The 18,385-nt window shown below is 43.1% G+C and overlaps 1 pseudogene; it reads right to left on the reverse strand.

The window, feature by feature from the left end:
* Window positions 1-10,409: 10,409 nt before the first annotated feature.
* LOC139437354 (neuroepithelial cell-transforming gene 1 protein-like) lies at window positions 10,410-17,847 on the reverse strand (annotated as a pseudogene).
* Window positions 17,848-18,385: the final 538 nt, after the last annotated feature.

Raw genomic sequence — 18,385 nt, forward strand, 5'->3', positions numbered from 1 at the left:
TTCAAATCAGTGGGAGAAACTATGGTTTATTCAATAAATGGTAAAAGGACAAACTGACAAGTCATTTAGGAGAAGTAGTTAGAGTCCTCCCTTACTCCTTCATCAAAGTGTATCTCAGGGAGAGAACATGACTCAAGCAGGTGAGTGCCTGCCTCCTACATGGGAGGTTCTGAGTTCAGTCCTCAGTACCTCAAAGATATATATATATATATATATATATATATACTACAAAATATGTGTTAAAGGGTATTCACTGCAATATTCTATACAAAACAAAGCAAAGTCATAACCTGGAAACAACCCAAACATCTGCCAAATTATGATACATTCATAGAATTGAATACCTTGCAGTTGTTGAAAATAATTTAGTAGCTCTATATGTACTGAAGGACAAATGGAAAACTGTCCAAGACACTTTTTACATGAGTTTCGGGGAAAAAATAGAGTCCTTTTATGGGGTGTTTTTCCTAGAGTATATACATGCAATTATCTCGAAGGGTACACACAAAAAATTACTTCTAGAAACAGAATGGAGGGAGGCAGAGGGAAAGAGTTTTTTATTTGACCTCTGTAGTAGTTTGATATGCTTATGAATGCCAAAAAGAAATACTGGATTATGTTTGTAATCTGGTCTGTACCTGAGCATGATTAAGTTATGACTAGGGCTTTGATTGGGCCATGTTATTAGGGTGTTGAGTCCCCACTCCTTGGTGGGGGGAAGTCACAGATAAAAGGCATGGCAAAGGACAGAGTTGAGGGTTCTTAATATTGGAGTTTTGTTATTGGAGTTTGATGCTGAAGCCTTACGCTGGTGCCCCAGAAGGTAAACTCACAGAGGAAAGAGAAGAAAGCCCCAGGAAGAGAGGAACCTTGAACCCAGAGAGAAGCAAGACCCTGGAAGGTAGGAACCCAGGAAGCCTGAGCACTCGCAGACGTCGGCAGGCATCTTGCTCCAACACGTGGAAACAGACTTTGGTGAGGGAAATAATTTATGCTTTATGGCCTGGTATCTGCAAGCTCCTACCACAAATAAATACCCTTTATAAAAACCAACTAATTTCGGGTATTTTGCATCAGCACCCTTATGGTTGACTAATGCAACTTCAATCCTTTCAGGTTTTTTAAAAATTTATTACCAATAAGCATAGAACTTTTATGATAAAAATTTAAATGAAATAGAATAAAAAGGATCACAATAAAAAGAAAAGGAGGGAGGGAGGAAGGAAGGAATGAAGAAAGAAAGAAAGGAAGGAACAGAGGAAGGAAGGAAGGAAAGAAGAAAGGAAGGAATAGATGCAGGAAGGAAGGAAGGAAGAAGGAAGGAAGGAAGGAAGGAGGATGGAGGAATGAAAGGAAAGGAAGGGGGAAAAGAAAGGGAGAACCATGTACTAATTTCCAGGCTTCAACATATTTGCAGGATAACTGTTAGCATACATAAACCTGATTACACTTCTAGCAACTCTCTTAGTACTATCAACCCAGAAGCCATAGAGTCTTAGGACTAAAAGGTTTTTTACCATCTGGTCCAACTCCATTCTGCAGGTGAGAAACGAAAGTAACTCATGTTTCCTGGGAATATGCGACATTGTCCAAGTGTAGAATCGACTCGGACAGTTCCTTTCTTAAAAGTGCTGTGGTTCTTTCTACCACAGCACATTTCTGACTGCTGGGTCTCCCCTTCCCCTGCCTTCTGCCGCCCTGCAGGCTCTGTCCCTGCTGGGCTGACCTAAGCTCTCACTTTTTATCCCCCTCCCGTCTACCCTCCCACTCCACTAAAAACAGAGAAACAAAAACTGCACCCTCCAGGGCTGTCTTTGCACAGCCCGATATCCCTTACCTTGAGGAATTACATTGCAGGTGTTTTTTTTTTTTTAAGGGAAAGTGGCAATCCCAGCCCAGGAGGCCCAGAGCCCAGGAGAGCCGCGTCCTCCCCGCAGGCGGCGCCCCTGCTGCCCGTCGAGAGAGTTGGGGGCTGAGCTGAGGACCCTCCACCCGCGGGCGGCGGGGCAGAGCGTCCAGGGGAAGGGGTCGAGGGGACTGGACCTGAGGGGCTGCAGGGCGCCCGGGCAAGCGCAGAAATACAAGCTCGGGGGGCATCCAGGCCCTGCCGGGTCAGGGCTGGGGTCCGCACTGGCCCGCCGCCGGGGGGCAGGGAAGGGGGACTGGGGAGGGGTCTGCTGCGACCTCACAGTGCAGAGTCGGGCTGGGACCTGGAGAGGAAGAGGGGCGAGGACGCGGGTGGGTTTAGCTGGAGGGCTCTGGAGGAGGGGCTTGAGATGCCCAAGGCTGGGCCAAGGGCGCGAAGGCGAGAGGACAGCTCTGGGGCTGTGGGCTAAGTATGAGCCCAGGCGGGAGAGCTGGCCCTAATTAAATGGAAATAAGGGAGGTGGTTCCCGGAGGGCAGAGGGGCCTCCAGCCCGCAGGCGCCTCGTGGGGCGCAGGGGAAGTGCTCTGAGAGCACCCCTAGCTGCCAGCCCAGGGCAGTGAGGGACTGCTGCCCGGTGCTCCCAACACTGGGAACAAAATTGTGGATTTCTGCCAATATGTTCGGGAAAAATACTATTTCATGTCCTTTTAATTTGCCTTTTCTTCATGTAACATTGAACGTCTTTTTATGTTTTATAGCCATGTTATGTTTCTTTTTCTGTGAAGTGTCTGTTCATTTCCTTTGCCCAATTTTCTACTGGATGGCTAATTTCTTGTTATTATTTGCAAGAGCTCTTTATACATTAGGGAAATTAGCCCTTTGATTTTGATGGTGGTTGTAAATATGCTTTCTTTTTCTATTTCTCTTTGTTCGTCTCTTGATATTGCTTTTTTTAAATAAAATTTTATTGAAATGTATCATTCATACATAAGCAATAAATGTATAGTAAAATTTATGAATTTACAAAGTGAACATGCAAATCATCATACAAGACTCCCATACATCTTCCCATCACCAACGCCTGGCATTATGTGAAACATTTGTTTTATGAATAGGAAAGAGCATCATCAAATATTGCTACTAACTATAGTGCATGCCTTACATTCAGGGTATCATTCCCCCAACCCACCCTGTAATTAACAACCTAAATTAGTGTTCTGTGTTTGTTATCATTCTCATGTTTGTCCTGTTGACCACAGTTCATCATCCACCACTGGATTCCCTGTGATGTACAGTCCCATGCTTTGTACAATCCATTCAAAGTGTACACTCAGTGGCTCTCATTTTCATCACAGAGTTGTACAGTCATCACCTCAGTCAATTTTAGTACGTTTTACTTACTCAAAAAAAAAAATCCCATTCCCTGTTATACCCAGTATTGTTGTCCTTTAGTACTGAAAAAAATCTTCTTGCCAATGCTGCAAATTATTTCAATAGTACAGTTAACTATCATCCATAAATTACATTAGTTGTAACTTTCCCATGTATCACCATTACCATGACACACATATTTTTAGGAGGAGGAGGACTGGATTGTATTATTTTCAAGGTCCTTGGCACTAACTACAATGAGATAACAAGGTGATAATTCAGGTAGTCTTGTGGGAAGGATGAAGAGAAGAGAAAACGGAGTTGAGAGTTGCTGAGTGCATGTCATGGAAGTGATGGGTGTGCTCAGTCCAACTCAGGGATGTGGTCAGAGGAAAGATTGGAAAGTCCTGAAGAATCTTTTTAGAGGGCTCAGGAGTGGTTGAGAAAGAATGTTGAGCGATGAAATGATGACTGTCTTAGTCTGCTATGAGCTGCTGAAAGCAATAGGCCAGAAATTGGGTTTACTTCTAGAATGGGGACCTGTTAACTTAGAAGTTACAGTTCAAGGTCATGAAAATAGAGACTTTGGCAGTTGAGGCCTTTCTCCCTGAAGACCAGGTACCAGCAATAGAGGTACAGGTGGCTCCTGGGCTCTCCCTCCTCCAGGCCTCCTTGCCCTCAGCTTCCCGCTTTGTGGTTTTATCTCTTCTTCTGTGTCCACGGATTTCACCTTCTGGCTTCCGAGGCTTTCACTTACCTCTGGGGCTTTCTCTGTGTCTCTCTCTGTTTTCATCCATATTCATTTATAAAGGACTCCAGTAAAAACACCAAGATCCACCCTGGCCCACACCTTACTGAAGTAATCTAATCAAAAGTCCCTTAACTGAAGTGACCAAATCAAAAGGTACCACCTACAATAGGTTCAACCTACAGAGATGGATTAGCTCTAAGGACATGATTTTCTGGGGTTCATCCAGCATCAAACCATCACCCTACCGGAGAACACAATAGCTGTTTTTCTTTCATCTCAGTATTTATACTCATTATTTCTCTTTCTATTATATAATTGACTTAGACATCTAGTGTGGGGTTGTTAGAAGTAAAGATAGCATATTTAACTTATTCCTGATTTTAAAGGGATGCTTCTATTTTGTCAGTTAGAATTAAATATGTTAAATTTGATATTTAATGTATGACTGTAGCATATTTTTTAGAGGGCAGGAAAATTCAATTCCTAGTTTAAAATGGATAGTACATGATAGCAAGTGATTTTTCTACAGCAATTGAAATAATCATGTTTTTGTCATTTAATCTGCTGATCTGGGAATCACGTTCATGAGTTTTTTAAAATTTTGTGTTCCTGGGATAAACTCTGTTACTTAAAAATATTTTTGCTGGATTCTGTGTATTATTTTATTTTAGATTTTTGTATCTATGTTCACAAGTAAAATTGGCCTAGAGCTTCCTTTCTCTACATCCAGTTTTAATATCAACTTCATGCTGGACCCCTAAAATGGCTTGTTTTCTGTAATACTTTGTGGTGAGGGTTATCTGAGTTTTTTGAAGGTTTGATAGAAAATGCCTGTAAAATTCAAGTGGACTAGGTATTCATTTTTGTAGAAAGGAGGGATTAGAATTTTAATTTACAATTTGATTTATTAAGTGGATATTTATCTATCCAAATTTTCTCTGCCATCATGAGCCAGTTTTGGTAAGTTATATCTTATAGAAAAGTGTCCATTATCATCACAAAAGATAGTGGCATTCTTTGCAGTGTAGTTTTGTGCTGATTTTCTGTTCTAACCTTGTTTATTCATGTTTTTGTTTTTTTGGTCACCTTTGCCAAAGGCTTGCCATTTTTGTATTCTTTTCAAAGAACAAGATTTCAGGGTAGCTGAACATTTTTATTTATTTTCTTTCCATTTCATTTATGTTTGCTCATATCTCACTTCTTTCTTTAGTTTTACTCCATTTTTTAATAACTTATTGATTTAGACATGTAATTAATTTCACTATTTTCCCTAATATATGCATTTAAGATTATAAATTTCCATTCAGGTAATGCTATATGGATTTAAAACTATGTCCCTTTGATACATTGATATCACTAATTTTTTTTTAAAATTTTTTTTCTTTTTTCTTTTCTTTTTTTTTCTTTTTAATTCATTTAAAAAAAATTACATTCAAAAAATATGAGGTCCCATTCAACCCCACCGCCCCCACCCCCAGCTCCCCCCCACAGCAACACTCTCTCCCATCATCATGACACATCCATTGCACCTGGTAAGTACATCTCTGGGCATCGCTGCACCCCATAGTCAATGGTCCACATCTCTTCATGTCAAGAGGAGGAGCTTACTCCCATTCCTTGAGTATGGACTGGCCTTAGTAACTCACTGGCACCTAAAGGAATAAGGTGGAAGTGTGGTATGTGCCTGTCATAAAAGGCCTTGGACCTCCTCTAGCTCTATCTCCCCCTCCCTCTCTTCCCCCTTGTTCTGGGGTCAGCTGTCAGGCCTGAGGACCCTCAAAACCTTTGGACAGGTCGGTGTGGAGGGGTCCTGAGGTTTCAGCACAGCAGCCTTGAGAACTGGAACCTGCCCCAGCCACGGGAGTGCACTTGGAAATGGATGTCCTGAGAGACTTGAGCCAGGACCCCCAGTCAAGCTACATGACCCCTGACTCAGAAACTGTAAGAGCAGATGCTTGTTGTCTTGAGCTGTTAGGGTGAGGGGATGGGTTATTGTGCAGCATTTAAGAACTGATATAAGTATTTCAGCTTCATTAGACACTTAATGTTTCATTGTCTTTAAGTTCCAAGATTTTAAAATTTTCATTTTACTTCATCTTTGGCTCATGAATAGTTAGAAGTGTGCTTTTAAGTTTTGTAAATGTACAGGTTTTTTAGGTACCTTTGTCTATTTTACTTTTAATACTATATTGTCAGAAATCAGCATCTACGTGATTGGCCAAGAGATAATCATTCAGACACACTAAAGAAAAGGATTCTTCATTACGCCCTTCTGGATGGAGGGTTAGAGATAGCTTTGAAAGCTCTTCTGTCTAATAAAGAAATCTTAAGAATATCTATACCTTTTAGAAATAGATGTCTATTCAACTATTTTTACCAGAGTCATTATTATTAAATAGAAAATCACAAAGCAGACATTTTAGAAATGAAAAGTTTTACCGTATCCTACAGAGCATAGTGATAATATCTGGAGTTCAAGGGTCTTGAAAGAAGCTTTTGTTGCAACTAATATTTGCAAACAGTTTTGTGACAATAGAAAGAACAATGTGCTTTTAAGTCATCATGCAACTCCAACCATGGAACTGTGATGGTCTTGACTCTTGGGTAAACTCCTCACCAGGACAAGCTGAGGAGAAGGCATCTCTGCCTGATCTCTTTTTTTAATATTTATTTATTTTTAAAATATATTTTTATTTATTTTTAAAAGATATAGCGCGCACACAAAATGTTACATTACAAAATATAGGAGCTTCCCATATGCTCCACTCCCCAAACCCCCACTTTTCCCACATCAACTTCTTTCATTAGAGTGGTACATTCATTGCAATTGATGCATACATTTTGGAGAACAGCTACACCACAGGGATTATAGTTTACACTCTTACGCAGTCCATTCAGTGATTTATGGCAGGATATATAACATCCTGCATCTGTCCCTGCAACATCATTCAGGACAACAACACATCCTGAAAATGTCCCCATATCACACCTCTTCTTAGCTCTCCCTGCCTTCAGCAAGTCCCGTGGCCACTGTCTCCACATAAATGATACAATTCCTTCCGTTACTAGAGTCATAATAACTCTATTGCCTGTTCTTTCTGCTAGTCCTTTCTCCGCAGTTACTAAGAAGAGCCAACATTCCCAAGACCACATGGGAATTCTATTGGTCAGCAACAGGAGAAAAGAGCAGGCTGAGAAGCAAAAACACTTACACATGGAAAAAGAAAAGGAAGAGAATTTTAAACAAATAGAATGTTTTGCTTTGATAATGACAACTTTTGCTTTTGCACCCAGATCTTGGTCATTTTTTTCCTGTTTCAAGGGTGTTCAAAAGTGTATATTTTCATAATTTCAGGATTCTATGTATGCCCATTAGAAGGATCTTATTCTGTTATTCAGATATGCTATATGTTTGTTAGTAGAATCCTGATATTTTAAAAATATTTTTTATTACAGAAGTTGTACACTTACAAAACAATCATGCATATGTGTAGAATTCCCATAAACATAATTCACCAACAAAACACACCTCCTGGAACATGTGTGAGAGATCATGAGGTAATGTCAACACTATGTTACCACTACCTATGGCCTGTAGAGTACATTAGGCATATTTTTCCATACTCTCCTATTATTAACACAGTACATCTTTGGGATTGATGCAAGGATATTACAGTATTGCTCTTAACTATAGCCCATAGGTTATATTAATTGTATCTTTCCCATGCTTCTCCACATTCCCCCAGAAGGATCTTATTTTGTGGTTCAGTCTATGTCCTTACTTTTTGCCTTTAAATATCAACAATTGAGAGAGATGTGTTTAATAGCTACTTCCATGTTGCATTATTAAAGTCTCTGTGTAATTCTTCAATGAATTACTGGATGCATTAATGCTTAGAATTATTAGTTTCCAAATAAATTGTTCATAGACCAGTATATAGTGCCCCTCTCTATATAACCTATTAATACATGTTGACATTTTCTTTAATATTGATATTGATATAGTGACCTCAACTTTCTTTGGTTGTCATGGCCTGCAGGGTCGTTTTAAATCTTTTTTTTTTTTTTTTTTTTCGCTCACTGTCTGCTTTCTCTGTGTTCTTCTGTTTCTGCACAGGCCACCTTGCCTATACCAGGAGACTCCAGGACTTGAACCCTGAACTTCCTATATGGTAGGGAGGAGCCCAACCACTTGAGCTACATCTGCTTCCCTCATTTTAAATCTTTTAGTATCATCATTTATGAGTTCTATTATAAATAGCATAGATGAATTTTAAAAATCTAATCTAGGAGCTTGTCTTTTGACAAATGATTTTTTCTGTTTTTACTTATTATGGCTATTGATGTATCAATTTCTATCATGTTATTTTGTGAATTATTTTCATTATAACTTTCTATCTTCTTTTTCCCTTTTTTCATATCTTTTTAAATTGATTGTGCTTTCTTTGCTCCACAGTTTCTCTTTTCCTGGTTTGGAAGTTTTGAATTCTATTTCTGTTTACTCTCAATATATTTTTAAAAATTGTATAATTCATTTACACAGAGAAATCATTTCAAGTGATCCATTTACAGTCTTTTCCAATTTTCATTTCTACTAGCCAAATGTATTTCACATATTAGTCAGCATTCACTTGAATTGACATCATTATAAACATAGCATGATTTAGGACCTTTTGGGCCAGACCTTTTAAAGACCATGAACCCCTGTTATTTTTAACTGAGAGAAATAAGTTTCTAATTTCACTATATATCCCCCATGTAACATTTCATGATAAATGATTCACAGCCTTTTTTTCTATCTAATCAATAAATCCACCAAAATTGATTTAATATTGTGAAAATTTTCAACACATTTCAGTGTTTATTTTCAAGGTCATTATTTGTAGGTATTATAAACAAAGGCGAAAAAAGTTTACTGCCCCTCAAGCCTTCTACAACTTACTATACCCCCTCAAGTTTAGATTTTACTATATTCTTTCACCTTCTGGCACATACAGACATTTTACTTTTAAGACAAAGTTACTTTCTTTTTTCTTCTTTTTTACTTATTACCCATTAATTTGCCTTCCTCTTGCTTTTCAGATGCTAAAACTTTCAACAAAATTCTTAAAGTGGTTTTCTTTCAGTAGTCCGGAATATACTACATTAGTTCATGTGTGTTCACTACCCCAAAGTCCTACATTTTAAAACCTGCAATTTTCTTAATTGGCTCAAAAACTGTATGTCTTGGTTTCACTTCATAAAATTAACATGATTTACAGAATAAAATATATGCATACACACATTTTTAATCAAAAAGGAAATATTTGAAAGACATGCCAATTTGAAAAGATATTCAAGAAAAAATAAAAGCAAATACTAAAAACTTCTCTACACCAATAAAATAATTAATTGATTTTCAAGATAAATAGATGAAAATGAGGATATACAGTGGAAAACAAACTAATAGTTTTCCAGTTGATAAAATGGAAAAATTTAAATTAGATGGTTCTCCATGGAAATTATGTTTCAGTGCAAATTTAGAAATATGATATATGTATATCCCACACAGATGTTTAGGTGCCAATGTTAAAATTTCAAATTCTGCACTCAAGATTTACAAGAAACACTGGTAAAATATAAATATCTGCAAAATCTCTAAGTTTTGGCAAATACTGTAAATATCACAACAGGTTGGTATTGAAAAGTCATGATGAATCCAGACTTAGGAGAAAATCTATGTAATAAGAATTTCATTTGATTAAAAATACCAAGCTTGCATGTTATAAATGAACCTACAAAATTATATCTTAAAAGAAAGAACACTGTAATTTCATAGTAATCAGTGTACCTTTAGCTGCCATTGGGGGAAAAATTCAAAAATCATAGAAAATGTTAAGGCTGGTATAGGGAAGTGTCTGTGACTCAAGCAATTGAGCTCCCTTTAACCCTGTGGAGGCCCCAGGTCCAATTCCCGAGATCTCGGGATTAAAAAGAAAGGAAAGTTGTCAGCGCACCTGGAGAGGCAACAAAAAGATATGATGACACAACTAGATAGAAAAAAAAGTTTAGTATGAAGTGACCCACTGTGCTCCCATGCTCACATTATAAGAAAATAAAAAACTACCCATTTGTGAATTAGCTTTCTTTATACCAAGGTCTCTTTCCATTTGCCACTTGAATGGGTTTTGTCCTTGCTTTAGGAACCAGGCCAAGTCTGGTGTGTTTCTACAATCATCTGTGTGGACATTGGATCTACATTCTGAAGCCTTTCCATCAACATCTGCCTGCATAACACCAGAAACATCTGGTGCCTTGTGTTATTGATGCTCCAGGCTTTGATGTTCAACACAGAAGGGTTGTTCTCTTTGCACTCTTCACTGAGCTCTGGTGAATCCTAAGCTCTGTGAACTGTGGACCATTGGACAGGGCAATGGCAGTTCAAATGTGATGGCAGCACAGCTGCCTTTGGAACATGTTGTCAGCTTGTAGAGGGTGAGGCTGGCCTGGACAAGGGTCTTGGAAGCAAACTCTAAAGATATGTTTAGCTTTTTCCAAGTTGCTGAAAGCCCCCCAAAAGGAGCTTCCCATTCTCACATTTCCTCCTCAGGTCTCCTAAGACCAGCTTTGGGAATTGGGATTGATGGCCAGGAAACTTGGTAAGAGTGACTACATTTTATCTAACAGGCTGAAACAAAAGCAAGATGTCTTGAAACAGGAAAATGTAAAGTTAAATTTCATTTGTATTCTTCAACTACCCATGGCAAAGCAAAACTTTGCTTGATTCTGTTCTAGGGTCTTCTGCTTTTCATCTAGCTATTCCAGTTTATCATTGCAACACTGGCATTCATATTCACTTCTCTTCAAGCTGGTGTCAGAGAGAACTCCTTGTATTATCAGTACAGTGTTCACCAGAAGCTGACCATCAAGGTAGATTGGGGTGAGTCTTAAAGGATGAGGGTATTTGACTGGGTGACTTCAGGGAATACCTAGGAAGCTCCAAAGATCTAGCTTATGACTGAAAGGAGACCCAGGACATAGCTGGAGGAAGTCTTGGACTCTTGGATCTTGTTTCTTTTGATCAAGAAGTGCTTTGGCTGCCAGGTGGTCTCTACAATAGGCTCTGTAGGCATTCAAGCACAAGAAGGTGACCAGTCGGCTCTACTGCTCAGCAGGCTTGGCAGCTTCTCCTAGTGGTGCCAACAAATTACCAAATGTATGTGTGAATTCCTCTTCTGACTTACAGGAGACCTTAACATGGGGTCATGGTAGAACTTTCTGCAAGCTCAATATCCTGAATTAAATCCTGCTTGCCTCAGCTATTTCATATATTGCCTCTGATGTTTGATTTCTTAAGTTGTCAAAGACCCCTTCATACTGTCCATAGTACACTATTTCTTATTTTCAAGGTGTTGGGACTGTCGATCTGCTGTATGACTTCTGGGCAGAAACCAGGGATCTGTTATCAGTATGGAAGGTAAAGGACTGTATTGTTTGGCCAAAGCTTCTGACTGCTCCATTTCTTACAGGAGGGATTAACTTTGACAAGGATGGGACCTGACTTAGAGGCCAACCTCTTTTGTGGTTTGGCTCCTCTTGTTCTCTGAAGGGCTTATTGTTAATATCTAGGACTCAAATAGTCCTCTTAGTAGGTAGGAGACCTCCAGTCTCATCATGCACCACCATGCTTTACCAGATCTCCCTGGTATTAATCCACATCAAGTCAGCTCTACAGCCAATTAAAATGTCATTGTGGTAAGTTATATAGAACACAAATTTCCCATTCTATCCGTGTTTAAGTGTATAATTCAGTGGTATTAATAACATTTAAAGTGTTGTGCTATCGTCACCTTATCTACATCTCTGTGGAGAGTTGAGGATGCAGTGGATGCAGCAGAGCACCTCCATTGCCTCCAGAATTAGGCCTAACATCCTTGTAAGGTCAGGGGATGAAACAATAAAAGAGGGAGCCACAGTGGGCCAGGAATAAGGAGTGCACATTTAGAGGAAGAAGGAATCTATGGCACAAAAGAGAGCAACGAAGACTTTCCCTTCCTAGGAGCCTTCCAAGAAATGGATGCAACATGAAAACTGTTTGGTCTGTGTGATGAATATCAATAAACACTTGGTAATGGACTGCACTGTGCCTTGGTTTCCTGCAGAGGCGCCTCATGGCAAGGGCTCAGAAAGCACTGCTGAATGTGATGTCTGTGCCACAATGATGGAGGAGGTTGTTGGTGTGGGAGGAGAGGGGTGGAGGGGTGGGAGGTATATGGGAACCTCTTATATTTTTTAATGTAACTTTTTTGTGATGTATATATCTTCAAAAAATGCAATTTACAAAAATAATGGGATGTGGTGGGGAGTGGGGTATATAGGAACCTTATGTGGTTTTTTCTATGTTTTATATTTTTTTCTATGTTTTATGTTTTTTAATGTAACTTTGTGATCTATTAACTTTAATAAAAAATATAAAAAAGCACTAAGAAACATAGTTGCTACAGCTACATAGATTTCAGAATTGCAGATAAGGAGCAGTGTATCTGTTTAGTGTATATTTTATACACAATAAATTATGTCTTAACTTTTAAAAAAACTTTTGCATACATCTGGACACATTAAATCAGAACTTCTAACTCTTCGTGACTTGGAGTTGTCCTGGGTGATGCTGCGGGGACAGTTACCAGACATTGTAGGTCCTGCCATGGCCCACTGGGTGGACTGTGGGAGAGTGTGGGCTATGGTGTGGACCACTGACCATGAGGTGCAGCGGTGCTCAGAGATGTATTCGCCAAGTGCAATGAATGTCTCATGATGATGGATGAGATTGTTATGGGGGGAGGAGTGGGATGAGGGGTGTGGGGAGTATATGGGGACCTCATATTTTTTTAATGTAATATTAAAAAAATAAAGACAAAAAACAAAGCTTTTGCATTTTTAAATTTTTTGATACCCCAATTTATTTTTACCTTAATTTTTCTACATTAATATATATTTTATATCTAACCTTTAAACTCATCACTATATTCCATTTTACTATTAACGGAACCTGGCAATATATTGGGCTTCATTTTTGAAGAAGTTTTAGATCACAGAGAGGTTCAACAATGGCAGGGGAGGAATACTGGTGTGGGATGTTATTGGCAGAGTGAAGGGAGCCTAGGCTGTGTTGTGGGCCTGGGTGCCATCACAGTGCTGAGTCACAGTGCTGAGTCATAGATGCTGAGTCATGCTGAGTCATGGGTGCTCAGTCATGCTGAGTCACGGTGCTGAGTCATGGATGCTGAGTCAGGGGGCAAGGCCAAGGCGCATGTGCCTCACCAGCCTGACTGGCAAGCCCCTAAATTACCATATCCCTATATAACTCCCCTTCCCCTCCTTTTCCCCGAACTCGCCTGCAGATCGCACATGAGCCTGCGCCCTGGCTCTCCCATCTCTATCAATAAAGTCTCCTGCTTCTTCTGGCCAGTGTTCACGTGAGTTCATAGCGTGGTCCTCTTCGCCGCAGCTAGTTTGCGGCCCCAGCGGTGGTTCCCGGAGCGAGGCAGAGAGTCGCCCCAACAACCCATATCCACGCCGGCAGCATGAGGAAGGCCCTCTCCCCCAGCAGAACCGGTCCACGAGCCTCCTCTCCGCGCAGCTCCCCCGTGGTGCAGCCGACCAGCTGCCTTCATCTGGTGCCCGAACAGGGACCAACGGACAGGGACCCCGCTGCCTGACGGACGTCGTCGTGCCTGTGTTCATGTGAGTTACCACTGCCCCATTATGGGCAATCTTTTTTCTTCTATCTCTGTCCCCCAAACTCAAATCCTTAAGGCTCTCCTCACTAGCCGCCATGTGAAGGTCTCTGAGAGGGACCTCCATAAGTACTGGAATTCGGTCATCCAGTTCAACTCTTGGTTGTCCACTGCTTCCCTCTGGGACCCATGCACATGGGAGCGCCTTGCTCAGAGCGTCCAATCCGCGGAGGCTAACAAAGGAAAGGTGTTCCCTCTTGGCCTCCTCCCTGTGCTTTTTGCTATCCATGCATGCCCAGCCGCGGCCCCGCTCCCTGAAGTCCCTGCCCCGCTCTCCTCCATTGCTTCTGCTTCTGAGGATGGGTGACCTTTGCCCTGCCCCCCTCCCTCCCCCCCCCCCCCCCCCCCGCGGATGACAAACCTTCTTCCTATTCTCTTTTGCCGCTCCACGATCCAACCCCTTCGGGCCTCCCACCCCCGTCACTAACCGCCTCGCTACACTTCAGTGGATCGCCTCTACCCCCCCCCCCCCGGCTTCCCCTTCCTGAGCTGCCCATCTTGGCCCTGCCTCTTAAGTCCCCTACGCCCTTTGTTCCACTCTCAGATCCTTCCTCTGCACTTCCCCCCTCTCGTTCCTTGTCCTTCTCTCCTGATGCGGGCCCCACCATCAAGCAGCAACCCCCTCCTCTCGTTGCAATGCTTTCCGCCAGGCTTTCCCGGTGAATACCCCCAAAGAGGAGGAGGGATCTCAAAAGTGGGTTCCCCATGACTCCAAAACCATCACTACCTTGTGCAAGGTGGTGCAGGAGGATGGGCTTAATAGCCCTTAGGCTCAGATGCTCCTCGATAATCTGGCGCTTCAGGTTAATTGCCCTCTGGACTGGAAAATCGTTGCCCGCGCTATTCTCCCCTCCAGTGATTTCCTCACTTGGAGGTCCCTCTTTTTTGATGAGACTGAGTCCCTTTACCTCTGGACCAGGGGAGGCAAGGCTGAGGTCCCGCTTGACGCCCTCCGTGGTGAAGGAATCTTCCTCGACCCTGAGGCCCAATTAGATCAAGGCAAGGATTATTTTGACAAAGTGCGTAATTGTGCCATGGCCGCCTTTCACAAGCTGAATATCCAAGGTACTCCCACCTCTCTCACAGGGCTAATTCAGGGCGCCAAGGAAGATTTTGCAAAGTTTTACTCCTGGGTAAAAGCGGTGGTAGAGAGACAGGTGGCACACCCACACGCCGCTGAGGCTCTCTTGGGCTCCCTCCTTTTCGATGGCGCCAACCCTGTTTGCCGCCAAGCAATAGCCCCCATCTGTAACAAAACCCTGGATGACTGGCTCTTGGCATGTCATAATGTTCAACCTACTTCATCCACTGCCGCTGTCCTCGCCACTGCTATTTCTCAACAAACCGATCAACTGTCTGCACTGTTGTCCCGTTCCGTCTACGTGACTCACTCTTTCTCACCCCTGGGTACTACTTGTTTTTGCTGTGGGGAGCAGGGATACTTTGCTCGTGCATGCCCTAATGCGCTTCCTCATTCAGCCCCTGCCTCCCTAGCCTCACCCTATGGCAGTCCCGGGCCACGGACTAAGTGTCCCCACTGCAAAAAGGGTTTTCATTGGAGACACGATTGTCAATCTCTAACTGATTTCAGGGGATGCCCTTTGCTGCCTTTAAACTACAAGGGGGGCAGCTCTCAGCCCCACCAGTAAGAGAGCCCTGCCCCATTGCTCCTGTAACCAGTGCGATGACGCCTATACATGCGCCACGTTGGATGCTGTCACCACAGCGTATGGAGAAATGGGCATCCCAATATACCTGCCCAGGTGGCACGTTAATTCCAGCCACTCTCAAAAGTGAAACAGGTGATTGACTCCACTTCATCTGAGCCTCCTCAATCGGAGTCTGGTCCTCTTTTCTCCTCTGTCCAAAGGACTGTCCCCATAACCAGGGACAAGCTTTGGCTTACCCTTAAGGTCAATGGAGTAACCATCAAAGGCCAAATTGATACAGTCGCGGACGTCTCCATCCTGGCAGCACGCGACCTCCCATCCGATTGGGAGACAGTCGCGGGACCCATAATTCAGGGAGTTGATGGCCTCACCCACTCACAACAATTGGTACAGGAGGCTACCTGAGAGGACCCAGACCAACACCGAGTTATGTTCAGGCCACTCTTCCTCCAACACTTGCCCCAAACCTTATGGGGCTGCGACGTTCTTACAGGCATCTGCTTGCACGTCACCATGCAAGACCCCCAATCCTAAGGGCCACCATTCCCCTCTCAGTCGATGTTCGTCGCCCTGACCCGCTTTGACTGACCTGGCTCTCTGATCAGCCAGTATGGGTAGACCAGTGGCCTTTGCCTTGATTTAAGTTGAATGTCCTCACAGACCTCGTCCTTCAGCAGTTACCCATGGGGCATATTGAACCATCCACTAACCCCTTTAACACCCCTATTTTTGTTATCCCTAAGCCAAAATCCGCAGACAAATGGCACTTACTGCATGACCTTAGAGGCATCAATCGTATCATGGAGAAGACAGGCTTCCTCCAATCTGGAATGCCCCATCCATCAGCCATACCCAGTGACCATTTTATCATCACTGTGGACATTGCCGACTGTTTCTTTTCTATCCCACTTCACAAATTGGACAGACCATATTTTGCTTTCACCGTCCCCTCCATTAATCATCAGCTGCCCGCACAGTGGTATCAATGGGCGGTGCTTTTCCAAGGTATGAAGAATAGCCCAACCCTTTGCCAACATTTTGTTGGGCACGCCACCAGGCCTTTGGTGGTATACTGTAGTGTCTTGCATTAAATGGATGATATTCTTTCTCGCTCGGACAGCGAGCTATTAGAACAGTGCCTTTTGCTGCTTATTGCCAATCTTACACAGCTGGGTTTAAAGGTAGCACCGGATAAGTTACAGGTGCTTCCACCGTTCACTTTCCTGGGCTACCGAATTGCACAGCAGGTAATGCCAATAGCGCCCTCCATTGCCTGCCCCAACCCATGTTCCTTACATGAGCTGCAGCAGCTCTGCAGCAACATAAACTGGGTGTGGCCTCATCTCTCCATTACAACAGCCCAATTGAGGCCATTGTTTCAGCTTCTGGAGGGTGATAGCGACCCCTGCAGCCTCTACCATCTCACCGCAATGGCTAAAGAGTGTATTCAACTAGTTCATGACACTCTCCAGAATCTACCACTGAGACACTTCTCTCCATAGGAGCCACTACAAGCCTTGGTCCTGCCCATGGCAGGCACCCCCCACAGGTGTCTTGTTCCAATCAGAACCCCTTTATTCAGTGCATTTATCCTACAACCAATTACCCAAAATTACACCGCTCATCACCGTCTATTGCCTTCTAGCCGCAAGCTGAGGAAGATTGCTCTCCACCTCTACGGTGTCGCGTCTGATACCCTAATACTGCCTCTGTCTCTGGACCAACTTGTCCATAGTCTGCCGTTTTCTCTTGATCTCCAGCTCCTAATAGCAGATTTCCCTGGCCAGGTGGACTGTCATTTTCCCCGCCATTGACTTCTCGACTCTCTCATAAGTCTCCCACTCAGCATGCTCCCGCATGCCTTCCCCACTTCCAAGCCTCTCGCTCATCAAGCTGTTGCTTTCACGGATGCCAATTCATCCCGCAGCACCTATGTAGTCACACGGCAGGGCCACCCAGACATTACCTCAGTCTGTCCTCATGCTGGCTCTATGCAACTTGGGGAGCTCCTTGCGGTGATTTCTTTACTTCAATGATTCCAAGGCATTCCCATTAACATTTTCTCTGACAGCGCCTACGTCATACAAGTTGTCAAGGTCTTGTCGCTTGTCTTTACTGCTAAGCCTACCCCACTGGACCGCCTCCTCCAGGCTCTTCAACTCTTACTTGAAAACAGGAAGCAGCCTTGGTATATTCAACACATTCACTCTCATTTGGGGCCCCCTGGGCCTTTGGTGGCCGGGAATGAGGAAGCAGACCGTTTACTGGTAGCTGCTATGTCACCTCTCCATCAGGCCGTTGTTCTTCATTCTCAGTTCCACATGTCGGTCTCGGCCATCCACACCCTATTCCCTCACCTATCTCGGGCTCAATGTAAGCACATAGTTCGCACTTGCACCTCTTGTGCACCATTCCTCCCTCTTGGCCCCCTACAGCCGGCTGGGGTAAATCCCCGTGGTCTCAAGCCCAATTCTCTGTGGCAGATGGACATTACTCATGTTCCCTCCTTTGGCCGATTGAAATATGTCCATCTGCTGGTTGATACCTTTTCCCATTACACATATGTGGTGGTTTTGACAGGTGAGACTGCTCACCATGTGATAACTGCCCTCTTTCAGGCCATACTAATCATGGGTGTCCCATGGAAGCTAAAGACTAACAATGGCCCATGCTACTCCTCTTGCATGTTTAAGGATTTCTGTGCCTACTGGAACATCGCACATGTTACCGGCCTCCCATACAACCCCCAGGGTCAAGCCATCATGGAGCATGCTCACTGAACTTTCAAAATCTTACTTCAAAAACAAAGGATAACCCTCTCCACTTGCCTGTGCCCTCCCCCCAAACCTCTGTTACGCACACGCTCATTACAATGAATCACCTTACCTTCTCGGTCCAGGGCAAGTCTCCCGCACAGGTACATTGGGGTGGCTTACAACGACCTCCCTCT

The sequence above is a fragment of the Dasypus novemcinctus genome, chromosome 22 (assembly GCF_030445035.2).
Source record: "Dasypus novemcinctus isolate mDasNov1 chromosome 22, mDasNov1.1.hap2, whole genome shotgun sequence".
In the NCBI taxonomy this organism is placed as follows: domain Eukaryota; kingdom Metazoa; phylum Chordata; class Mammalia; order Cingulata; family Dasypodidae; genus Dasypus; species Dasypus novemcinctus.